The 27,335-nt window shown below is 40.0% G+C and overlaps 1 protein-coding gene across 3 annotated transcripts in view; it reads left to right on the forward strand.

Moving 5' to 3' along the window:
- The window catches only part of tshz1 (teashirt zinc finger homeobox 1), a 45,308-nt gene that overhangs the window by 9,589 nt on the left and 8,384 nt on the right, over positions 1–27,335 (forward strand). Inside the window, exon 1 of one of the 3 annotated variants that reach the window (XM_062063564.1) lies at positions 26,971–27,072. The exons of the other annotated variants lie outside the window; for them this stretch is intronic. The gene's annotated coding sequence lies outside the window, so the exon portion shown is untranslated. Of the gene's footprint in view, positions 1–26,970; positions 27,073–27,335 lie in introns of those variants that run through there. 3 annotated transcript variants of the gene reach the window in all.

The raw sequence follows: 27,335 nt of genomic DNA on the forward strand, positions 1-27,335 counted from the left end.
TATTCTTCTTGATACTTTATACCCCTATCCTATCCAATTACTGTATATAGTGGACATTTGTGTTTTATTTACTTTGTATTCTCATTTATTACTTGTCTATTTGCAATTATTTCATTTGCTTAATTTGTAACTATGCAAACCCTGTTTAATTAATTGTATTCCTTAATTTACCCATTGTGTTGTTTTTTTATGATATTCTATCATTTTTCTATACTTTGGGTATTGTTATTTTTTTTCTTTTCTTATGTTTTCCAGAGTGTTCTAGTTATATTTTCTTCTTGTAATTGAGCTACTGTATCAAACAATTTCCCGTTGTGATTAATAAAGTTTGTCTAAATGTAATAAGTTTATCCTCTTGAAGTTCACATGTGAGCTGGAGACTATCCCAGCTTACTTTGGGCGAGAGGAGGGTATACTCTTGACGAAAAGTACCCAAAGAAACCCCACCTTAGCACAAAGAGAACATGCAAACTAAGGCTGCACAATTAATCGACATCGACTCGACATTACTGGTTTAATTAGTGCGATTACGTAACTGCAAGAAGCAGAGTTTTTATTATAATATTTTTCTCCACCATCACTGGCATTTGAGTGGCAGCCATGTTGTTGAGCCTCACATTTTTTTGTCTCTTGCTTCAAACAGGGAGAAAAACGCCTCACTCTATGTATCGCCCCCAGCACTCGAACGTGTTCATTAAACAGTAGAATTAACTGAACGCAGTGAGCCCTCTTTTTAGTCATTCACAATCTTTGTCTCTGTGAGAGGAGAAGAGAGGGTGGTGCCATCTTACACACACACAGGAAGCATGGACAGACAGCCTCCCTACTAACAACTTGCCGCAAAGGAACAAAAAATTAAGTGAAAACAATACGGTTACAAAGCCAAATGTCATGTTGTGGGAATATCCATCCATTTTTTACTGCATGTCCGGGGGTGCTGGAGCCCATCCCAGCTGCACTCGGGATAATTTAACACAAACGAACGAGCGAGAATGCCTTAATCACGTGATGGCAACATACGTCCGACCTAGTTTTTCCAACTGGGAAAAATGCACTTTAAGATGTTACATTTTTATTTAAGTTAATTTTTAGCTTACAGAAATTACTCAATTTTATTTGTGTTCATTTATTCAGGATAACAACGTTATTTACCTTCCCATTACAGTGCAATGGTAAACCATTCTACAGTAATGAGAAATAAAAGTGTATATTCTTTTAAATTATTACTTTCATTATTATGTATTATGGTTATATTACATTATAAACAGTGTAGTTTTTAATGATTATTTCTTCAGTTTAAAACTTTGATGTGGAAAAAAGTTTGTAGTCTGTCAGCAGAAAGTCAAATATTTTTTTAAGTAAATTATTGCATATTGCTCTGTGTGGCACCTTTTAGACAATAATATTTGGATTGACATTGTAAAAGTAACATAAATGCGTTCACTCGTCATTTTCGTAGTTTTATGCATTTGTATGTATTATAGACAACATTTTAAATCGAATCACAATTTTAGACAGAAACATTTTCAAAATCGTGCAGCCATAATGCAAACTCTTTACTGAGATGTCTACCACCATGCTGCTCAAAATAAATTAAATTTGACACTCTTAATACCTCTGTCAAGGCAGAACTTTGGCCACAATAGTTGGGCAAACGGTCATGATTGCCAGTTAGTGTATTCTAACACTACCAAATACGTCATTTTTACCATATGTATGAAAATCAACCTGTAGTTAGTTGTGAACTGAAAGGCATTCTTCATTGCTGAAAATATTCAATAGTTTGTAGTCCGTTCACTTCTTAGTTTTGGATTAACTGAGAAGCCACTTGCCTCCGGTTCCCTACCATGCTGGTTTACACATGGCTGCTGTTATATGCAGTCTCCATATACCATTCTCAACTTCCAAGTTTCAGTTTCTGTGGTGGCTTGGGGGTTTTAGATGCTTTGCTTCATGAAAGTGCAGTGAGTGTAAGTATGGCCTTAAAGTGCGTTCCGCAAATGAAAGTTTTTGTCTTTAAAACTGAATCTTTTTGAAAACTCACGTCAGAGTGGAGAGTTTCAAAAACTATGGCTCATTTGCCATTATCTCATCATTTTAAACTTTATTTAGCAACAGAACCTGGAAGTGTTTAAAGTGTTGGTTTCATTTCGTGCACTGGCAGATGGGCGTGCATTTAAACATGCACAGGCAATTAAAAAACCCAAATTATGTTTCCTGTATATGCTGATTTTGAAAAAAATGTAAGCTTTATTGTGCATCTGCTGTATTGCTATATCTTGATGAACCCAGCCATTAATATTTCACCAAGTCAGCTGTGGCTGCTTTTTGGGGCTTCTGATTGTATAAAGTTTGCATGTAGACAGTTTTGTTTTGAAATGCCACTAATGTGAATGAAGATTGTTTTAACACTGAAGTGACACACATGATTGGCTAGTGTGGTTGTGTTGTGCGTTACAAATACATTTTGTTTAATAACCTTTTCTGTCAAACACCACATTTCTCATTATAGACAATATCACAGACACGTGTGATGTATTTTAAAGGTCTTGTATAACTTTTTGGCATACTGCTGTTGGTGTTTGGGTTCTCTGATTCATGCTGTTCAGTTCCAGTACAGACTTAGCACGAGGCTGTTTTGCAGAAATAAGACACATGAATGGCACAGTAAAAAGGTGACACGACTACAAACAGTTCTCTAGTAGGAATACACACATGGATTTACATACTCTCTTGGGAGTTTTGGATTTCAGCCTCAAATAAAAATTCCACACAAAAGATAGTATTGCTGTTATTTTGCTACTTGCCCTCAATTTTGCATATCACATTTTAAAACAAGAGAAGCCCTTTGGGGGAAATTTGTTTTTAGAATTCTATTCTGCATCCCTGCTTTTGCCCCCTTAGAACAAACCAAACCTTGTCCTTTCATTTTATTTAATTCTTTCTTTAGGCCTCACTCTTATGTCTCAAACTGGCAATGGCCTGCTCTGGGTGATTATCAGACCTGAAAAAATTCTCCATCTCCATGCAAATCACTTAGCATGCATGCTCTCTTATCATTCTTGCCTTGCTCCCGTTCACCCTAAACGTTTGTGTGTAATCAAAGTAAACGGCAGCTAAAGCTAAAAGGGAAATGCTCTTTGTGGAGATGGATGGAGGGATTAAATATTAACCGGATGCGGCTGACTTAAGGCAAGTGTTTTACATAGCTGCTCTTGCCGCAGATGCCGCGCATTGATTCCATCTCCCTGGCGCCCCTTACCCATTTGGCTGTTCGCTGTTCATTTTTCACTATCATGGTACTAGCTGAGCTTTTAGAAGAGAATATGAGACCAATGACTGGTTCACTCGTCCACCTCGAATCCCCCCTGCCTCATTGTGTAGGGGCAGGTGAGATGGATGATAGCAATTTGAAATTTTGTTTGTGCGTGTCATCATCGAGATTGTTTTTGGTATTACCATGGTGTAACAATTCCGGTGATTAATAGAGGTGAATGTGTGCAAGTGGGAACACAGAAATAAGGGAGACGCGACGTTTGCAAGTTCTGCCTTTTTCTCCCTCTTGAATGTGTTGTTTATAAGCTGACCTTGAGGTCTAACACCGCTGCCTCTGGCCTTGCAAACTACCACACACTGCCCTTCTCGTCATGTTACTCCCCTCATTTCCTCATGCCGCTTTCTTCATCTCATCCAGCTGTGATTTGAAGAGAAACATCAAACCACTTAAGACAATCTTTAGCCAAAGAGTAAATTAAACGAAAAAAAAAATGTCCACAGTAGTTTCACTATTTTTGTATAGTTGGATATTAGTAATAGGAATGTTCTTTCAAGGGCAGTGGCCACTGGTTGTGTGTTTTCAATGTGTTTGTTGTCCACATGTGTATGGCAATATCCTGTTGGTAACAGAAGCAGCTCGTTAATAGGGGTGCATACCAGTGGTGGTACAACCCCCTCTCTCTACTAACCACACACTTGCAAACACTGCTGTTGACAGCATTGTGAGGGCATTCTAGTATTTTTTAAATGCAATGTTAGTGCTGCTATACCCTGCAGTTGTCTGACATCGGCACCACTCATCACTCAGCCCTAATGATGCCTTGTTCCCCCCTCCACAGAATCTAACCCTACTAGAGAACACATCTGACGGGGTCGTGAGCAGGTCATGACCTCCAGGTGGCTGCAGTCCGGACAATAACTGAACTCTATGTTGTGTTTTTTTTCCCCGTGTTCTCTTTCTCCATTTGGCTTAGTTTCTTCTACCTCAGTTGATGTTGTCTGGATATAACAACCATGGTCTGGAAAGTTCATTGCACATTATACATTTAACTGCTATTCCACCAAAAATCCTATACAGTATCAATGTGTTTGAAGCCAGTTAACCACTAACAGTCCATCCATTTTACATACTGCTTAATCGGTGTATGGTCACATAGAGTAGAGCCAGTGATAGCAGTTGATTAAGTGTTACTTTAAAAGCAAACACAAATGCAATATTCCAAATTTTGATTAGTTGGGAAAATACCATCATTTTAAAGTAATTTTTTAATGAAGGTTTGTAGGCAACTTTTTTGATTTCTTACATTTTCCAATCATTTCTGCTCCCAAAATATTATTGCTGGATGTGATTCAATAATTCCCAGTCATCATTTTTGGGCATGCTCTTCCCCCCCAAATCATATTGTTGTATCGGGTGCATTGCGTATGAGATGGAAATTTAGAGGCGTCCCTAAAAAACATCCCCCGGTCACGGTTGACTTGTGCATGTTAGTTTTTTTATTCTCCCTTTTTGGCTGGTAAATCTCCAGGGCACTGATAACAGGTCAGCCGTTGAGAGAGAGAGAGACTGTGTGTGTGTGTGTGTGTGTGTGTGTGTGTGTGTGTGCGTGTCTGTGTGTTTCCATTTGTGTGTGTGTGTGTGTCAGGAGGGAGTATATGATCAGAGCATGAATAAGAAAGTGTGTACAAGAAGAAGAAAGACCAAGATTGGTCCTATTATACTTTAGCCCACCCATTGTGTGGGCGATGTATGCAGTGGAGGGGTCAATCGGATGCTGTGATAGGCTGTACGCCAGGAAGGTGGGTGGGGGCAGGTCTCGCGGGAACAGCTCATTGGCTGGAATCTTTTTGCGCTGCAAAATAACATCTCTACATCTTTTCAATGTTTTCATCGTTTGAAGATTGATGGCGCAGGCTTCTTGCTTTTCAAGTGCTTGTGTTTATACTGCGCGTTTGCATGTGTGTGTGAGTGGCTTACTTTTGTAAGTTCAACCCCAGTTCCTGTGTGTGTGTGTTGTGTACAGTTTAGCTGCATGTGCTCATCCTCAAGTCAAACACATGGATGACAGATGACCCAGTGGGAGACACTAATCATCCTGCATAACTGGAATTTTGTCCCCCTACACACTTTTTCCCTGTTCGCCTCCTCTCTACCTCCTTTCCTGCAGAAAGTGTGTGCATTGTTTATTCCTTCAGTTTTTAGCCACACATTTCGATTCAACTCTAAACAGGTGTTGACCCCTTTCCTGAAGTTCCGGCTTTTCACAGGGTCATAATAGCAATGTCACTTGTTTGTCTTGCGTGCTTGTGTGCAAGTGAAAATAAACTATAGCTTTAACCTGGCGTCATGCACTTTTACTGTAGAGATAGGGAGGAGGTGGGAGCTCACTAGACCAGGGGAAACCTAAATCCTCATATAAAAAGGCCATGCACTCAGCCCAGGCTGAGAGGAGGAAGGAGAAAGCAGAGAGGGAAGGGACGAGAGAGTCAGACAGACATGGGGAGAAGGAGAGAGAGAAAGAGGGGAAAAAAGTTGATTTCCTTTTTCAGCAGAGCCATACATCACAGGGCCTCCCAGCTGCAGTGTCACAAGCTGACAGAATGACATGTGTCATTTATCAAAGGGGCCAGGCGGGGGCCTTGGGAAACGCGCACCACAAAGCCTGAGAGAGTTCATTCCAACACTCAACCCTGCCTCTCTCCCTCGTTCCCTACCTCCCTCATCTCTGCTCCCTCAGCCCGCCCCCGCCGTTCACTCTTCTCATTTTCTCTCCTCGTTACACCCGCCCTCTTTCCCAGCGCCTACCTCAACCCTCCCTGTTCACTTGTGCCAAAAATTGGCCCTGTAATGTTTTTGTCTTGTCAGTATTTGCTCCAGCTGTGTGTACCTGTGTATTGTTGTACCAGTAAATACAACAAGAGCCCACCAGTATGCATAGAGAGTTGCCTGCCAGTGTAACTTCCTGACAAATATAAAAATAATTATTGAAAAACAGTTAATATTTTTCACAATCATTGAAAGATCTCACAATAGTCAACAACACTTCATTCCTGTAGTTCCTGAAAACAAACAAACCTTCTGGTTACACTCTCTCTGAGCTTACATTGAAATTCTGCAATACTGCCACAAAAGTGTTGTCAAAGTGATTACTGCTTTACTAACTGGCTAGGCCCCCTTTGGAGGTCTGAAGGGTCACAGAACCCTCATAACTCTGTTAAAGAACAAATTACATTGCAAAACAGCATGTAAACAGGAACGCTTGTTAGACCATAATTGATGCCAGTTACAATTTTGCTGGGTCGGTCTAGTCTAGCATGCCTATTTAAAACTTTTTGAGTTCAGGTCTTGGTGTTGCATACTTACTCCTCTTCCAGCTTCTTCTAATTCATCATCGGCTCACCTTACATGTAGCCCTCATTCGCCCTCATCATCAGTCCATGCCAGGTTTAACTCCATCTAAGCAACTTCCACAATCATTAAATCAGCTCACCTGCATCTGCCTTTATTGTTTTTGTGTTCGGATTACTGCTGCAAATACTTATTTTGATACACCTCCCAAAGATAGTATGTTAATAAAAAATCCTATATGTTGCATAATAGTAGACAATTGTGTTCTGACAGGTCACGCATGAGATTGTTCAATAACTTTGGGCAGAATGAGGTGATAAAAAAACAGAAAACCAAAGACACAAGACACGACGGAACCTTCCTGACAGTATTTATGTTTCCTGACTTTGTCTGCAAGGGTTAAAAAACATTACATGTCATGAAAGTGAATATTCAGTGGCGGTGTCACTGAGGGGTGACCCTACTATGGGTCATAGATAGTTCATTCTTTTAAACTCCCCAGTTAGTCCACTAAATCCTTCCCGCCCCCTCTTCTGTACACACAGCCCAAGGTAGAGTGTCATGTGGGAGTTCCGATGCAGAGAATTTTAGCCGTACAATGGCCAAGAAAAGTGTTTGCTTTAAAGCAGTGTTGAATGTTAAGCTGAATGGTGGAGATATATACTTTCTGTGTATCAGACACTACTGTTAAAGGGGAACTGCATTGTTTTTGGAGTTTTGCCTATCATTCACAGTCCTTATGTGAGATATGCACACAAGTTTTAAATTTGGTTTATCCATCCTAACTCATGAATAAACGTAAATTAAAGTCAGCTAACAATGGACCATATGGGAGTCGCTGTTTTCCCCGTCTAAAGCGCTCTAAAACCATTCGAACACCTCCACCAACGTTAAATATACATGCTGTAAGTATATAGGCATTGTAGTAACAGGCACCTTCAGAATAACATGGAACATTTATGTATTTTGCTCATTTCAAGAATAGGGCGGCACATTAGTTTCATAGACTTATCACAATGTTCGCTTTTTCCATCAACAACCACAACACTACTACTCATGGCAGACTTCATGAGAGACAACATATACAATAAAATAAGCACATACTGTATAGTGTCTGCTCTCACTAGGATGCCTGATGGGATGTCAAATTTTTGCCATTTAGATGAAGAATACAATAATCATTTTTGCAAAGGGTTAAAAGAAAGCCAGTGCCGCAAACTGGCGTTGTTTTGTGTCTTTCTCGCCATCGCCGGTTATAGGGTGAATACCACAGATGACCAATTTCTCAGTTTATGTACACAACCTTTTTCTATCCAGGTCAGAGGCATGATTTAGAATTTAGAATGTAACTTTCACTGGCTAACAGGCTATCATAAGCAGAGCAGCTCAGAATGTCAACACTGCAGCTACATAAGCTAGTTAGCGCTCTTACTGTAGATCACGCTGTGGCTAAAAATAGTCTGCGTAAACACTTATATTAACAATATTGCTAATACTTTATTAATAGTCAGGTCACAAGATGTAAATGGAATATTTTGTTACTTTTTGAATGCATTTTTCGAGTAATTTAGAGGCTAAATGGATTACTCCCATTTGCACCATTGCGCCACCAAGACCGAACCGATTAACACACATTAGAATGAAAAAAAAAACCCTAACAAAAAATACATATGTGTTCTTGTCTCTTATAAAGATTGTGAATGATGCGCAAAATTCCAAAAAAAGTGCAGGTTTTTTTTTATGTTTTCAAAGGTCCTTGCACTCTGATTACACCCAGTTCTATAATATCTGGACACAATTATTGGGGTCTTTGACAATTACTGACAATAGTAAAATATTGGGTTGGATCTCCTATTTGCAGCTTCCTATCTGGTAAGGCGTTTTTGACTGTGTCTTTTTGTTGTTGTTCATAAATTGGTGTGGTCTGTGGTTGCATGTTTTTTTGGAGTTTAGGACAGCAGCAATTTTACCCCCTTTTTCACTAAAGACAAATACTAGTCTGGAGCTGCAAACATAATACAATTTCTCAACATTTACAATTGGATTTTCTTTTGTAATTTTAACCTTTACAACAAACAGAAGTGCACGTGTAGCAGACACCAGCTAGTATGTTGGCCAACTTCTTACACACGTCTTAAGTAGTGCGCCACACAGTAAGTTGGCCCTGGCTTTTAGCTTGATGGATAGCTCCACTCGATTTAACTCTCATTCGGTGGGGATATGAAGTCGCTAGTTCGAACCCAGCATGTGCAAAGCTGCTCTGCACGAGATGACCACTATTACTCATGTGTAGGCCTACTTTGAAATAAATGACTACTTTTCCAGGAAATAGTGAGTACTTGTTTTGAAAATGTATTTAAATGTTACATTTTTTGTTTGCTAATTTCTCACCACGTATCAAGTATTTCGTTGGCAACGAAGGCAAAGGTATCTGTGCATGCAGAATTAAACTAATTTTTGTTCGTAGATTTGTCTATGTACATTTGTCATCATACTGCGGGGGTCGCACAAAGAAGCCAAGGTCTCTCGTGTCTCTCTGCACACAGCCGCAAAGACTCACTTCTCACTTCTTTCACTTTTATTTTTTACGACGGAGCTACTGCAACATCACGTGCTGTGATATTTCAATGTTTTTTTTTTCATATAAAAATACATTCGTACATAATAGAAAAAGAGAACTATAACAGGGTCTCAATTAAAAAAAGGAAATTCCAACAAGGCAATTTTTATTAAATGTACATTTTTCAAACAGGACACTATACATATCCGCAGCATAACACAAAAAGTACACTTTGCAATTGGCAGCATTGTGAATTTATATAAATAAAATAGTAAAGTAGTTAAAATGTTGATCACTCTGTCATTTGTTAAATTCAAGTTTCCCTGCAGATTGGGCAGGTAGTGACGGTTGATTGTCACCTTGGTAACAACTGACCGTTTTGAAAGATTGTATCCTTGTTATGTATATGTTTATGTAATGCCAACATTACATTATTATTGAAATAAAAATTATTGGAAAAAATACTTTCATGGTAAGAGCATGCACTAACGTGGACCGATTGTGTCTTCCGGTACCGACCGTGTAGTGTTTCTTTTCCTTTTTTGCGCTCATCCAGTCACCATTCAGGACGTAGCTTGGATGCAGACAGTGGGAAATTATAGTATGCTGACGGAAATAACACAATGGCTTGCTTTAATATCAGCCATCAAAACGCACCAGCCCAAATGCATCCACCTCCTTTTTCCATCCTTCCAGTATGAGGTCAGACAAAAAGCCCCTTCCTCCTCTCTACTCATCACTACTCCTCCACCAACCCCTCTTGCCTCACCATCAGCATTTCAGAAGATTGATGTGTCTTTAAACCAGAGATTGATTGTGGATATCTGAGTTATGGCACCATACATCACCGCTGATGTGATTCAGACGAGCAGGATTGAACAAAAAAGGTGGGACTCTTGAGCTCATGTGTGGGTCCTAGTGGGACAGCATGGACACAGTATAATAGCTTGGAGATGACAGCTAGCGCCTTGGTCTCTGTCCGCTAATGCATATATACTCGCCTGTACCTCCATAAGTCGGCCTTGCTTAGGAATTCTGGCATGTGTTTGTTGCGTCTGGCTGTTTCTCATCTTTATTCTTAACTGTATGCGTTTGTGTGTGTGTGTGTATGTGGATGTCCGCATCGATCTCCTGTGATGTGATCTGCCTTCAGAGTCCTTTCTCATCGCAGTCTGATTTACGGTTTCATTAGAATCTTAGCACAACCGCCCCTTCTTTTTGTCTCCCTCCTTCTGTCTGGTCACTCTTGGAGACACACACACGCACTGACTATTTCCATGCACTAAATGAATCTGATTTCTGAAATAAATCGCCTCAAGAGAAGCATTCTACAACCCATGGAAACACTTTAATCTGATTGTGTTTGGCTTTTGAAAAGTCGGACTAACACACTTAGATTATGCGATAGAAAACCCGATCTCTCGAGTGGGTGTGTGCGGCCGCAGGGAAGCCTTCATATTGCACATGCGCCAGTTTCACTGCGTGAGACATAACTCAGAAGCGGATCCCGTTCAGTAAAAACAAAGGCAACATCTGGAATGAAAGAGAGACTCATTATTTGCTGTACAAATGAAAAGAACGGAACATTTTGAAGTGCATCGATAGGAGAAAAAAAGAAACCTTCTGACTCCCGAATAAAAACGAGTGAGATGAAAAAGAAGGTATATGAGGCAAAGAAGAAAGCGTACACACACCTCTTCACGCTGCATTTGTGTATTCCAAATTGGTTAGCAATAACTCTGTATTCGACACAACTGGCAAGCTTGTCCAGAACAATAGCAACCCTCATTTGAAATGGTATCTGGGCACAAACAGTCTTATCCTTCAAACTAAAAACTCTTTCCATCAATCCACAAAGCTTATTTAATGAACTCCAAGGCAATCAAAAGTTTTCTTTCCATTCTTCTCTCGAAGATTTCTTCAAAACATCTGTCTCCCACAAGTCTTTGTTCAGAACAGCATCCACTTCCGAGACCTTCTTACTAGTAGTGTCCTGTTCGTTGCACAATATAATACTTTTTTTTTTTATGCTGTCTGCTATTTGACATCAGCATTGCCATTAGAGACGTAATGTTTGTAATCCGTGGCAGCGGACATCAGGTAAAACAAGAACTGGGCTGTTGGCTTGTAAAATGCCGCAAAGATGTCTTGTTTTGGTGTGACGTCGTAGGTCAACAGTAAAAGCAATACAATAATCCACGCTAAAAAGAAATAAACGCCCCCAGTGTATGGGAGGCACACAGTGTGTGACCAATAGTCGCTTTAGCGAGTGTGCATGGACACTGGGACCTGACATGTAGATGTGAAAATGCAAAAAAACCCGAACTATTTGACAAAAAAAATGCATGGAAACTTAGTCAACCTGGTAGGAAAATTTGCAACGAAAGGATATTTTATCCTACACTTTGTGCAGTTACTCTCTGTTCTGTTTGTCATCTTTTTGAGTAATATTGCATTATTCTGTAAGGCTTTGCACCTCATTGTCCTCTACAAGTTAAAGCACTGTGGCGGTTTTGGAGTTGCTTCCCTACCCCCAGGCAGCCCCACTCAACTCAAAAGAGCCCTCATTGTGTGTGTCTTCTTTTATGGTGCTCTCTGAAAGAGAGGGATGCACTCCAGTCCGCATTCAAATGCACGTGGTAAAGCAGCCAACAGAGCAGGACAAACACCACAGGTTGTAAATGCTTTGAAAAAGGTGTTTTTTGTGTGTCAGGGCTGCACGCGAGGATGTGCTACTCTGAACGTGTATGACTGCGCAGGCTTCAGCAGGTTTTCACTTTCAGTACATAGCCAGCTACTTTACTGCTTTTTCCCTCAATCCATCTGTCGTCTGTAGTTGGAATGACTTTCTTTCCACCTCCACCAAGAGATGAAGTTTTGCTTCTTATATTTTTTCAAACCTACACCATTATCAGAAGTCAAGTCATGCAGAAATGTAAAAAAAAATGAAAAGAAGAAGGTAATCACTTTGTGCGGGTGCTTTTGTCGTCAGTCTGTGATGGAAACGGGTCTAAATATGAGATTAGAACCTGCCGGTGACTGATGCTATTAGGCAGATATGCCATAGACTTTACTATCTCCCATGAAGGATTAGTGCAAATTATACTGGGAGACAGGCCTGATTTCTCCTCTGCCTGCCTCGATGTGGGCATTTGAGGCACTCTAAGTTGACAGTGTCTGTCTCTGCTTAGTTCTCCGAGGCAGGTTGTGTGACAGCTGATGCCAAGCAAGGGCTTAAAAAGTGCGTATGTGTGGGTGTCTGTTTGTGTGTTGGAGGATGTTTGGTCTGTGTGTGCGCGCACGCTTGAGTTTGTGCCACTGTGTGTGGCTATGCAATTTAGAATTAACTGACGAAAAAGTGCGTTGTGCATCAATGACATTTCCTGTACCTTTTTTTAACGAGGCAGGTTCTCTTTGAGACAATCGGGAAAAGCTCATTTTAAGCTTGGTAGCATCCTGTTTTAATTCTACACACTCTTATCTGGCTTTCTTTTCAATAATTAACATGCCTATAGGACTCTTCAATGTTTATTTCACTATGAAGGGGAAATAAAGCTGACCAGGTGTTTGATTTCAATGTTAGATTTGGAGTCATGCTGAAGGAAAACACTGATTCAATAGCTATATTTTTCATTAATTATTTCCTTCATAAAAGTTCCTCATGACAGTGAGTCTGTGGCATGTATTAATTTGCATGTAAATCAATATTCTTTATCAATCTGAAGTGTTTAAACTATATTTGATATTCCTGCTTGCTTTGTTCACCTCTGTGGAATGTTTGAAGAAACATGCAAATGCTTACCGTTTGAGTCGCACTGTCTCCGCTTGGCGTGCTGGAGTTATAGGCCTTTGCCTTGTTTTCTCCCTACTGTTTCTGCACTTTTGACAACAGACAAAGCTGCTCTTTTCCTGCCCTCAAAATATGTCCATGCTACAGCTGTAAGTCATTTTACTTGTGACTAAAGCAACCATTGCAAAGCTTAAATGCAAAAACAACAAGTAACCTAAAATGAAGTAAGATTTTTTTTCAATCCCTTCTCTATAAACACTTTTATTCTTCACTTGGCCTTTTCTCATTTGGTCTATCGTTCCTTTCATTTCTAGTCCATATCTACTCTCACAACATTCTGGTCTGTTTAGTTGGTGAGCTGTTATGCTCAGGTGTGCATAGTCAGCAGAATTGGTGTTCAGGAGTAGTTACTCCGACTAAGATGGCGCTTGATTACGTGCACATGTGGAAAGCAAAATACTCTTAATAAATCCAATCAGTTAAGATTTATATTTATATAAATATCTATTGTATTTAAAAAAAAAAAAAAATGTCAATTTTATTTTATCTTTTTAATCCAATAATCCGATTTTGTAAATTGGATTAATCATGATTAATCAAAGGTGATTACTATCTTGCTCGTTGAAATTAGCATAAGAAAAGACCCCAGTATTTGTACACCAATGCAATTTTATTGTCAGAATGTCATCCAGGAACTTGGTAACAGTTTTATTTAAAGCTCTTTTAGACTGTATTTTGGACTGAAATTTGCTACCGAGCATTTGTGTACTGATGTACTGGTTTTTGTACTGACGTATGCATTGATCTGTTCACTGACCGTATAGTGGTTAAAGAGAAACTGCACTTTTTTTGCAATTTGGCCTATCGTTCTCAATCATTATGAGACAAGACGATGGATGTTATTTTTATTTTATTTTTGGCATTCTAAATATTAAATAATTGCGATCTTTGCTTACAATGGAGCATATGGGAGACACGCAATTCCGCCTATGAAGCCCTTAAAAACTTCCATACACCTCCATTGAGGTTTCGTATACATTATGTAAGTATATATTTGATGTAGTAACATTTAATTGAATATTTACGTATTTTAAGCATATGCGGCACTAGGGATGATGTTTGATAAGAAATTATCAAGTTCGAGCCTATTATCAAATCCTCTTATCGAACCGATTCCTTATCGATTCTCTTATCGAGTCCAGATATGTTGTTGTATATGGAAAAAAAACACAATATTTGGTTTAACAAAAGCTCACTTTTATTATATAAGAAAAAAATAAAATCTAATAAATAAATAAATATTGACTGTTACCCCCCTAAAAAAATAAAATAAAATAATTAAATATTGACTTTTGTTACCCAAAGTATATTAAGTGGGATTTTTCAGAAAAACAAATATATACAGTAACACAAAAACAACCTGTCTCTGTGATCACTATAGGTGTATAAATAATAATATAGTGTTAAATAAAATCAGTCCCTTGGGCACAAAACTGAAAATAATACAGCTCTCCAAAAAGTGCACTTCTGCTGCTATTTGACATAACTGTTTGTTATGATGCTTTGACATTTTTGCACTTTATTTCTTTATTGAAAGAAAATTCTATGAAGAGAAAAGTTGTTTGCAAATGTGGTTACAATGCTAAAAAATGAAAAGTTAAAGCTAAAAAAAGAAATACACTTTATTGAGTTAAAATCTTTCTTTATAGGGGGAAATATGTGATGTTATGAGCTAGGGAAAATAACAACTACACTACCCAGCATGCAACGGGAGTGACGAGCATGCGTGGTAGCCCCGAAAAGTGTTGTTGCAAGTTGCCACCCGGCAGCTAAGAATGAGGTTATGAGCACGCTGTGAAAGTAAACGTCAAGAACTCAGCCAACACGCCTCGTCTGCATTATTTATAATTAGACAAACAACACATATACAGTGTGATTTTGTTTTGTTTACAAGGAAAGAAAAACAAAAGTTAAAAAAGGGAGATGTCATATATATGTATGTGCTGCGGTTGCTTTAAGAACGTTGCGACAGCTGCCGTAAAGGAGGTGCGTTGCTAGCCTGGTTGCTATGTTTCCGGTTGGTCGTAAAAGTGTTCGTCATGTGTTTGTACCCTGCTCAAATCTCTCAGTAAAGTTATTCATTGGATTATACCTTTTGTTTTGAACTTTATTACACCTTGGAGCGCTTTTTCCGGTCCATTGCTTTCCTGCTTTCCCTATCTGCGCCTAATGACTGAGCTACGTGACGTCATTTCTTGTGATGTCACACGGAGCATTTCTGGTCGGTACGGGATTCCAGGGATTCGAATAAAGAACCAACTCTTTTTCTTTACTATAGTGGTCTCGATAACGGGTACCGGTTCTCAAAAAGGGATTTGAGTCCGCGGACTCGGTTCTTTTCTTATCGAACAACCGGGAAAACCGGTTTCGAGTATCATCCCTATTCGGCGCATTAATTTAAAAAATGCATCACAGCGTTTGCCTTTTTTTCTTCATTACTGTGAACTGCTCACTGCAGACTTCATGAGAGCAAACAAACATGATAAAGCATCACTTACTGTACATTAGGATGCTAAATTCTAGGATGTTTTTATATTCCCATTTAAATGAAGAATGACCATAATCCTCATGAAGAAAAGGGGTCAGGGGTCGGGAGGGGGGAGTCCAGCGGTTTTTTCGTGTCGTTCTGGCCATTTCCGGGCCCTAAATGGCTGTCAAAGTGTATTAACATGTCGGAATACCTACTCAAACTTCTTCTGTGCAGGTGAGATGCATGATTTATAATCTACAATAAACGTCCAGGGAGCAAGAAAGCAGCAGACCACTCGATGATGTAAACATTTTCACACACATTAGTGATCACGGCGCTGCTATAAAGTTAGTCTGCGTTAGCGCTTATAATAATAATATCATTAATACTTGGTTAATATTCAAGTCTCAAAATGTAAATGGAGTATTGTTGGCCGTTTTTTGAATGGTTATTTATTGGACTATACGGGCAAAATGGAGGACCTCCCATTGGCTACGCTTTAAGTGGACTTTTATTTACGTTTATTTACTAGTTAGAATGCATAAAAAAGAAATCCATCCGTCATCATGTCTTTCATAATGATTGTGAACGATAGGCAAAATTCCAAAAAAGTGCAGTTCCCCTTTAAGATAAAAAAGCTTGTACAGTCAAAATAAATTGCATGGTTGATCTAAGTATATGATTAATGTGATATGTTGTGTGATTAAGCACATGAGTTAACTGGTTAATTTTGACAGCCCTAGTTTGTTGGCATTGTTGTAAATCTGCACTGCACATACAGGTGTTTTTAATATTTCTAACTATCAGTAACTTTCTCAGTTTTATTTGATATATGCTACAAACAGAATAATCAAGTTAAAATTAATATACATAACTAAGGATGTGAAATTACCTTTTGCTTTTATATGATTACTGTATGGTGTTAGTAGGTGAAGTGGAATGTCACGTTGGGAAAGGTGTTTTAAAGGGGTTGGAAATCTTTTGAAACATTATCGGATTTTTGATTGTAGTCTTTCAGTTTGACTCTGTTCTAGAAATGATAAAGGCGGTGCTCAGGTTACAAACACACTCCCACAATTTATTACTCCTGTACAAAAAGCAAGAGGCAAAGTCATAATAGTTGTGCATCCAGGAAGGACTGTGTTCCTTTAACCTCCATTGTGTCTCCTAAGCGTGAGGCAGACCATGTTGTTAGTAGCGTGTAAAAGAAAAGGAAAGTGAAAATTTCATAAATTTATTTCATTCATTCATTCATAATGAAAATTGAGGTGAATTTAAGGAGGGTTGCCAACTCCCTGAAAAAAAATAAGGGACAACTTCTTGGTGGGGGAGGTGTTCCAAAAAAATGTGTTGCTTTATATAAAAAAAAAAGGCAACCAACTGCGTAATCTGAGTTATCAACATAAATCATAGACGGATATGGATTACATTTTTAGAAAATATCCGAAATAGATCCTGGAACAAGTGCTTTTGTAGTTTTTACTTTGTCCATTTATAAGTTTGTAAAAATACTTATTGTTGACATTCATTCTGTCACCATAGAGTTGAGACAAACAACCAGCCATGCATTTAGGGTTAATCAAGGTTTATGCTGTTAATGTTTAGATTTTTTTCCTGGAATGTAAAACAATGCTAAAAATAACCACAATATAGCAAAAATCTTTACCTTAATTGCTATGGTTTTGTTCGAGGAAACATTTGAATTTTCCTGATGGAACTCTCCTGAAGGAATCAATAAAGTACTATCTATCTATCTATTAAGCACTATTGCGCATCTGTGAGCATGTTCAGTAGTGTTAGGTAGCAAACTTTTACGGGTAGCCTATTTTCTCAGAACGTCTTCAGTCCTACCAGTGTGGCCAATTTTTGGGAAACTATACTATTTGACTCAGACTTAAATTTAATTAAATGCATGTTTTTGAATAGACTTCCTGGGAAAAAATGTCCAACAATTTAAGTTTAATGCAACATTTAAAAAGATAGAAATAAAGTTCTTAATTAAAATGATATTCTGCTTGACTCCTGGTTGGTTGTTGGTGTTGCCTGGTTGACAACAAACTGGTCAAGGTTTCCACTGGTATTTTTGTCTTTGGTATTTTTTATGACCACTGCTAGCAGCATGCTGTTCAACGTCACACAGTCCACCATGGGCAATAGAGAAACGCGGTGGCATACCACGCAGTGCTCTTTGTAGACATAATTGTTCACCTTTTCCAACCACATATTTTTCTTTTCCCTATCCAGTTTGTATTTCTGCAGCCTTTTAATTTTTTTCCTTGGACGAGAAAGCTTATTGAGGCTGATACACGTATGCCAAGCCTAGCATCGGTCTCGGCGTCATCCCTGTCAGCCATGCTTTTGCATTCTCGTGTGTTTCCTTCTGGTATCTTCATCGCACTAGCCAGTGCCAATGAGATTAGTCAAATTCGGTGTAGCAAAGGTCACGTTTGAAGGTGATGTCAGCTCATTGGTCTCGGAGTAGGTAAGGGCTACCACTTTATTGTAAAATGCAGTATAAAGCGGCGAGAAAGCGCCCTGTCATGCAATAATTCCATTGACATTTCGAAGACTGTATTGATTTACACGGTAATACGGGACAAAGTGCGTCCCTTTACAGATTGATAAGGGACGCGCCTTGTTTGTCTCGCGCGTTCCAAGCCAAAACAGCTTCGGTCAAGGCGCAACGTACCGAGGGAGAGTTCCTGCCGCACACCGAAGCTACTTTATAAGCTACTATTATCTGGAAAAGAGGGAAAGCCAGCGAAGCCAGTCGTCAGTTTGTGAGGTATTTACATGATTAAAAGTTAAAATGTGAATTAACTTTTCTAAAAAACTGCATTTTCTAAACCGATATAAGACATGTCCACTGTAGAGGACACTCCTTCTCAGAAAGTTCAAAGTTGATAAACACAGTGGACGTTCCCGCACAATTCTTTTGTTCAGCCACTCAGGCAAATCATATTGTTGATGTAGATGCCCATATCTGCTTTACAGATTTATTTAACATAAGAAAAGAGTGGGATACTTCTCTTGTTGCCGTATTTGTACTTGATTTTATTAAATGGATTTATGTAATGTTTGGTGCAGCCGGTCCGTAACAGGAGTGGATAGAAAGAAGAAAAAAACAAAGACGGGGACATTTCAGGGACAAGAGGGGGATAAGACATCAGCAAATACGTTATGTACAAATATGATACGGAAAAGTATAGCAAAGAAGCAGTTAGTGAAGTAAATATTAATAACACAAAAATGACAATGAACATTATTGCACTACAAATGGAGCAATACAAATACCAGTAGAAATAGCACTATTGATAATGAACAATATCAATAATTACCTCTATTATCAACAATACAATTATTTCAAATGCGACTATACATATCTGTAATTAAAACTTGAATTACAAAAGAAAGCAGATAAATGGATGGGAAGAAAGAGAATCAAACTATATTAACCTTGTTGACTATGGCATTTTTAAGTCTCTTTTTGGACATATACCACAATAATATTGCACCGTTGCCTTAATACTGTGATAATATTGTACTGTGAGATTTTTATATTGTTACGTCCCTACTTTGCAGCGTTGTGGTCATAATATCAAAGCTTCCTCCTCCCAATAATCTTGTTTCTCCCTCCCTTGCAATGCCCCTTGCAATGTTCAAGACAGCCGCATGGATACAAGTAAGGAATTGTTTCGTCTTCATATCTGTTTTGTTTGAATCTTGGATTAAATTTTTGTCTTACTGTTAGGGATGATGTTTGATAAGAAATTATCGAGTTCGAGTCTATTATCGAATCCTCTTATCGAACCGATTCCTTATCGATTCTCTTATCGAGTCCAGATAGTTTGTTGTATATGGAAAAAAACACACAATATTTGGCTTAACAAAAGCTCACTTTTATTATATAAGAAAACAATTTAATCTAATAAATAAATAAATATTGACTGTTACCCCCCTAAAAAAATAAAATAAAATAAATAAACATTGACTGTTGTTACCCAAAGTATATTAAGTGGGATTTTTCAGAAAAACAAATATATACAGTAACACAAAAACAACCTGTCTCTGTGATCACTATAGGTGTATAAATAATAATATAGTGTTAAATAAAATCAGTCCCTTGGGCACAAAACTGGAAATAATACAGCTCTCCAAAAAGTGCAATTCTGCTGCTATTTGACATAACTGTTTATGATGCTTTGACATTTTTGCACTTTAAAGAAAGAAAGAAAATTCTATGAAGAGAAAAGTTGTTTGCAAATGTGGTTACAATGCTAAAAAATGAAAAGTTAAAGCTAAAAAAAGAAATACACTTTATTGAGTTAACATTATTTCTTTATAGGGGGAAAGATGTTATGAGCTAGGGAATATAACAACTACACTACCCATCATGCAACGGGAGTGACGAGCATGCGCGGTAGCCCCGAAAAGTGTTGTTGCATGTCGTCACCCGTGAAAGTAAACGTCAAGAACTCAGCCAACACGCCTCGTCTGCATTATTTATAATTAGACAGACAACACATATACAGTGTGAAAAACAAAAGTTAAAAAAGGGAGATGTGTTGTATATATATGTATGTGCTGCGGTTGCTTTAAGAACGTTGCGACAGCTGCCGTAAAGGAAGTGCGTTGCTAGCCTGGTTGCTATGTTTCCGGTGGGTCGTAAAAGTGTTCTTCATGAGTTTGTACCCTGCTCAAATCTCTCAGTAAAGTTATTCATTGGATTATACCTTTTGTTTTGAACTTTATTACACCTTGGAGCGCTTTTTCCCGTCCATTGTTTTCCTGCTTTCGCTATCTGCGCCTAATGACTGAGCTACGTGACTGATTTATTGTGATGTCACACGGAGCATTTCTGGTCGGGGCGGGATTCGTTCCAAGGGATTCGAATAAAGAACCAACTCTTTTCTTTACTATAGTGGTCTCGATAACGAGTACCGGTTCTCAAAAAGGGACTCGAGTCCGAGGATTTGGTTATTTTCTTATCGAACAACCGGGAAAACCGGTTTCGAGTATCATCCCTACTTACTGTATTATCAGCCCTTCACTGTGTACTGTGTGAGCGACTTAGGTGGAAACTTAGGTTATGCTACACTTAAACTCAACTTACAGCACAGTCATAGGAACGGAACTTATTTGTAGCCCAAGGACCACTCATAATTTATTTCAATATTTTTTAGCAGTATCTGCATATTTTTAACCACTTTTGTCTGCAGAGGATGCTTTAAATCAGTCTACGTTTTCCTCCACTAGCACGGGATTCACTTTTCATGTATCTATTTATTTCCGAGGTCTGTGCTTATATTTCCCCATATAAAAATAGTCTATGTCCGAGTTTGTCACTGCTTGATGGATTGCATAGTCCTCTTCGCTCAGGAGGAAAAAGGGGGATGGTGAAAGTAAGAAGAAGGAAGGAAAGGAGACGAAGCATTGAGTTAGAGGATAAGCAAGAGTGGTGCGGTAAGGTGCAGCAGTGAAGGACATGGCAGCTTAGTGCTGGCCAAAAAGACTGTGCTGAACACCTGCTCCTGTCTCCAACGACCCTTCAACCTCCTCATTACCTGTCAATCTATCACAAGGCAGCCAGATCAAATGTCTGCCGAAGCCAGGCCTTGCACAGGGAGGGAGGGGAAATAGGGAGGAGCAGTGATGAAAGAATGGAAGGAGAAAGACAGACGGGAAGTAAACAACCTTTTGAAAATCTGATGATGATTTAACAACAGCCTTATTTTCAACAAATGCAAACAAGTTCTGTTATTTGTGCACACAGTGTGTTGTTTGATAAAATCGCAGTGGAGGATATTCGTGGCGGACCGAATACATTTAGGAAATGTGGAGTAGGCAGTAAAATGAAAACAGTAAAGCCAATGTATGGGTATAGTACTTTTCTTAGCAATCTAGCACTTTCTCTTGTCATCCCATTCCACCCTTTACTACATACTGGCCTTTTGATTGGCACGTCAGTATAAAAGCATTGAATCTTCTGACAGACGTGCTGGAGTAGGAGGTGGAGCCTGCAGTTTCAGATTACAGCGATAACACAGCCGGAGTAGAGCTGCAGGTGGACGTTTTTGTCTGTTTTGTACACTACTGAAACACAGTATTTTCCTCTGTGGTCATGAATAGATTTATTTTCTGTGGAGTGTGTGTTGACCGAATGCTTTTTCAAAAATCTAATGAATTTGAACTCTTCAAGGTGCAAGAGTGCACACATGACTAGTGCTGGCCCTCTATTTCTGACCCCGCTGTCTACTCCCTCCCTACTATATCCTTCTTTTCTCATTCTTTCCCCAGCTCTCCCACCTCTATCTCCCTGTTAGTGTGTGAGCTGTGGTGATTTACGGTAATTATCCATCGTTGGGTCATGTATCAGGCTGGCCGTTGCTAGGAGATGGAAGCAGCTGCTACTGGCTGTTGTCTTGTCCTGGATTGTGTGTGTGTTTCAATATACTTATTGTTTGTGTGTGCGTTCATGGGGATTGGAGTGCGCGCTCGGGGGTGTATTTGTTGTCTGTGTGTGTGATCAGGTGATGCAGGGATTTAAAAAGTGCAGGTGGCTCTGAAGAAAGGGGTGCATGGGTGAGAGGGGAAACATTAGGGAGGAGAAAGACTTGGGCGATGATGGGGCCAGAGGTTGAAAAAGGCAAGATGGAATATGAGTCTGTGTGTTTAGGGAGGGGTGTGGAACTTTGAAGACACAGTTTGAGTGCGTGGGAGCTGTAGTTTCAAAAATACTTAGCTCAATTTAGATTTACTAATTCATTAAATAGTTCAGTGTTATTGTGAGTGTAGTTTCTACATCCCTACAAACTAATACCAAAACAATTCACAAATGCCACCCCCGCCTCCACATCCCACACCCCGGATTGTAAAAGATGTAAATAATTCAATGTATATCATCATCATCATCGGCAGCTCAGTCTCGAGAGACCATACTGATGCGCGTCTGGAGTCTTGTCATGTTGTTTGGCATCGTCTGCTATGGCTGCGCAGTCCGATCTGTGAGTGACAGTCTTTATTGCAGTTTGTGCAAATGAATAAGGTGGCCTGGGTTTGAGGGTTTGCTGCAGTGCACTTCCTGCGTCTCCTCTTCTCTGCTGCAAGCCGATCTCTTGCCACCTCAGCTTCTGCACTGCCCTTGTGGACAGTCTGACGCCAAGCATTTCTGTCCATGGCCTGTACCTCCCAGCTGTCAGGAGAGATGTTGCATGCTTTCATGTCTCTTTTGCAGACGTCCTTGAAGCGTAGTAGGGGGCGACCAGCTCGTCTGGTGCCAATGGTCAGTTGTCCATACATGATGTCCTTAGGTAGTCTTCCATCCTCCATCCGTCGGACATGGCCGAGCCAGCGGAGACGGCGTTGACTCAGCAGGGAGTACATGCTGGGGATCTTGGCGCGCTGCAGGATGTTGGTGTATGGGATGTGGTCCTGCCAGCTGATGTTGAGGATGCGCCTGAGGCACCGCATGTGGAAGGTGTTGAGCCGACGTTCTTGCTTCATATAGGTGGTCCAGGATTCACTTCCATAGAGAAGGGTGCTGAGAACGCAGGCCTGATATACACGGATCTTGGTGTGTTCTGACAGCGCTCCGTTCTCCCACACTCTCTTGGTCAGTCTAGCCATGATGGTATTTGCCTTTCCGAGACGCCTGTCCAGTTCGATGTCCAGTGAGAGGTTGTTGCTGATTGTTGATCCCAAGTAGGTGAACTCGTCCACAGTGTCCAGTCTGATGTTAATCAGTATATATATAGTATATGTATATACTCTGATGATTATCTTGTGTGATGACTGTATTATGATGATAGTATATATCTGAGAGTATATATCTGTATCATGAATCAATTTAAGTGGACCCCGACTTAAACTAGTTGAAAAACTTATTCGGGTGTTACCATTTAGTGGTCAATTGTACGGAATATGTACTTCACTGTGCAATCTACTAATAAAAGTCTCAATCAATCAAAAAAAAACACAAAAATGCAGATTTTATACACCACTGGATGTGTACTTGTGTCATATTGAAGTGTACAGTGGTGGGTTTATGCTTAATCAGTGAAAGTAGATTGCAGTTTAAAAAAAGAAGTCAAACCAATAGGGAGTTGTTTTGATACGTAAGACAGAGAGGGGTGTTAAGGAGCTAAAGTGGAGTGTACCTTCTATTGGCAGGCAGTCATCACACAGATGGGTGCTGGATCAGGTCCCCCGTTAAGGGACCTATTTTACTTCCATTTGGTGCTGTAATCCACCATAGCCCATTGTGTTCAAGCGGTTTCAGGTTTCATGACCTACAAGGAAGCAGACATGAACTCAGGTATATAGGCCACCCAAATGTTACAGACATACATAAAATAGCAGGGACAGAGGAATGATTTTAAGTGCATATAACAGGTTTGTGTTAGAGACATCTGTGTTTAAGCCACATGTCCATATGACAGAGCAACTGTAAATACAGCTTCCACTTTCCCATACCGGCCTAATTAGCACCAGTTAGCATTTGTCATTGTGTTTAGGGGAGAAGATTAGGAACACTTCTCAATTAATCTGCAATCAGTCTGTTTGTTAATTAGTTAACCTGTTCTAAGTGGCCTTCAGGGCTCCTGTGTAATTAGCTGAGCCGCTGGGAAGTAGGCCTGCATGTTGACTTGACCTGAAATGTACACACATGCATGCAGACACACAAATACATTACATTGTATCTATAACCCATAACGGAGACAAATGCTTAAATGTATGTCTAAACAGAAAGCATGTATTACTCAAGCTCACTCTTAGAAAAACAAAGAGTAAATACGGTATCTACTGTACTCCCAACTTTTCAGGTGCAACAACATTCACAATCATTCACACCAAATCGAATATCTTTGTCAAAGTGTTTTTTTTTAGCTCACTTCAAAGCCATTTGTTTACTCTGCTGCCTCCTGACATTGTCTATGGTAATTAAAGGAGCGCCCCGAAATTTATGGTTTAATTATACAGAGCTTGTTATGCTGAGAAGACCAGGAAGGGCTGGTATGCTCAATAAAAATAAATAAATTCCTCACAGGTTTATTGAACCTTCATTCGTATAGAGGCTGCGGTCCTTTCAGACATTCAGGTGTGTTACTGAGTTTATGTGCTTCTGGGTATGCCTTTGGTTGTGTGTGTTTATGTATTTGTTGTGCCGTGGTGGTTCTGTACATTGTGAGAGTGGGTGAGAATGAACATGTAAAAAATAAAAAAGCCAGATGAATTACTATCGATTGCTGCTGGTTCACTGTATTGATCCCACGGCATGTTAAAGCCTCCTGTACTCCATGAAGAACGCTCAGTCAGTCGGTGTGGGCAAAGTACACACTCGCTCAACTGACACACAGCTGTATATACTGTAAATACCTCCCTGTTATTGTATGCATGTGAAAAAAGAAGATAATATTTCTTACAGTACCAAGCACTCAGCACTGTAAATGAGAGTGATCTTGGCTATGGCCCACAAACTGCTTCTCTGAACCGATCTTTGAGGTGGGTATAAATAGTGCTTACTCTATAAATAAAACAGCTGTACCTTTAACACTTTCTTTCTGTACTCTCTCTCGCTCTGTCTCTAAAACACACAAACACATGCTAACCATATGCACAAGCTTCTTGGATGTCCCACTTTTGTCCACACACAGTCACATGAACAAATACTCTTACAAAGGCATACCTTCCATTAATCCATGAATCACGTTTTAGAGGTCAGGTGGAAGGATGTCTGCGGGACTTATTGATGTATTTACATTAGAGCATGACCTCTGCAAGCTGAGCACTGACTACCTGTCTGCCCTCTGACCCCTTCTGCATGACCTACAGTCATGTATTCCCAACGTTAAGCCCCCAATAGATACATTAAAGCATGATGTTTTTATTCAAGGTGAGCAAGACACTGATTGAGGCTTTTCCCATAGCACTAATAGTATGGCAGCTCTTAAATACATTGAACATGAGCCACCCAGGGAGATTTTTTATTTACTTTCTCAAACTGACTTTACATAGTTCTATGACTGAATATTTGCCGGTAAGGCAGAATTTCCAAAATAAGCCCATTTGCACAGCGCTTTATTCACATTCACACACCACTTTCTGCTTAGGTCCATTATGCAGCTATATGTATCTGCAGAACAACATGTCCCATCTGCTGCTATCTGCTGAGCTCAACTCAGGCTAGAGGTGTTTTGAAATGGGCTGTAGAGAGGGGTGAGAGATAAATTGGTACATCGAGCCGGAATGCTGCTGCAGTTATTTAAGGCCCTGTAGGTGCTGCCTGGGCCATATGCTCCCATTATTCCGCTTGGGAGGGGTTCATGTGGGCATGTGAGCACGTCTGGGGGAGAGGAAGAGGATGACGGGAATAAAAGAGAAAGAGGGACAGGATCAACCGCGGAAAGGTAGCAAAGGTGTTTAGGGAGAGCCCCGTTATGGAGCATTTTTTTTAAGAACGGAGACGGCTGCGATGAGATGAACAAATTAGTAAATGATCGCCTTCACCCTCAATATCAGGCTCTTTCACTGTCGTCTTTGCATAATTAATCTCGTCAAATGTTGAGGTGTGACGAGTAGAACTCCTGAACTCCTAAACTTGTAGCTTGAAATGTTCGCTTTGGTTGGTGCATCTCAATCATATTCATAATATCAAAGTGTACTAGAATCTATACCACACCTACATTCACCTCAACCATTTATACATAAGGGAGTGGAAATATTAATACATATCCATTGGTGTTGCAGATATTTTCCACTTAACAAAACAAAGCCCAGGTACAGAGCTTTGTTATGAGCTTCATATCCCCATCTCCTTTCTCTCCGTCTGTCCTCTCCGCCTTCCCAATGCAGTCTCCTGTCAAAATGAGGCCTGTGTTCTTGAGTAGGGCATGGCTCTCATGTTAGCCGCTTCATGGGAAGCACATCCCAACATTCCCTCTGACACGCCGGCAGCAGCATTACCATAATTGGCTTTTCTACATGACGGGACAGAGGAAATAATAATGTCATTTTATTTACAGCCCTCTTGTCCCGGTCCGAGAGCTATCACCCCCACCCTCCCTTCGCCTCCAACCTTCACCACGACACTCTCTCCTATCTGCCACACAAAACTCCTCCTCCTCTTTTTTTTATATCACATCTCCGTCTCACCCCTCCTTTTTCTCTCTGTGCAGGGCGCGTCTCTTTCTGCCACAGCGTGTAGGTCAAGTGATGGCTTTTTGATCAGCTCCTGTCTGAAGCCATCAGTGTTGAGAGGCACGTAATGGAGAGCAGGGTGACAAACAGAATCTGGGGAAGGAATAAGACTGCCAGTTTCCTATTAGGAGCCAGCCTAAACGGCCCGGGCCGACGCCCCCCGCCCCACACACCCACAACCATCTCCAGCAGCATTCTCCACAGCAAACGCACTCTTGCACTGGCTAAATCACATGAGTGAAAGGGCCTGTGATTGGACATTAGTGCTGCAAATGACTGCAATGATTGCCCCCTCTTCCCAAACGCACATCAAATAAATAAAGAAACGTGTGCAAATAAATAGAAGAAGGGGTGTTGGAGAATTGGGAATGGTGAGGAGAAGCTGACTGGTTTCATCTCTTCCTTTTCACTCTTGTTTCATCGCCCCTCTGCCTTTCTTATCTGGTTTGTTTGGCTTTGACAGCGGCCAAATGGTGAAGCTCTGCGAGTCTGACAGAGAGTGTTATTGATTTAACAACCAAGCAGACTCTCTGCAAAGAAGAGGGAGAAAGCCTGGAAAAAAAAACGGATGGGTGGAAAACAGATAGCAAAGTTTTGAAACTGAGTGATGTGTTGTTTCTTCACTGCTTGCCAA

This window comes from Entelurus aequoreus, linkage group LG11, assembly GCF_033978785.1.
Source record: "Entelurus aequoreus isolate RoL-2023_Sb linkage group LG11, RoL_Eaeq_v1.1, whole genome shotgun sequence".
NCBI classification, from domain to species: Eukaryota; Metazoa; Chordata; class Actinopteri; order Syngnathiformes; family Syngnathidae; genus Entelurus; species Entelurus aequoreus.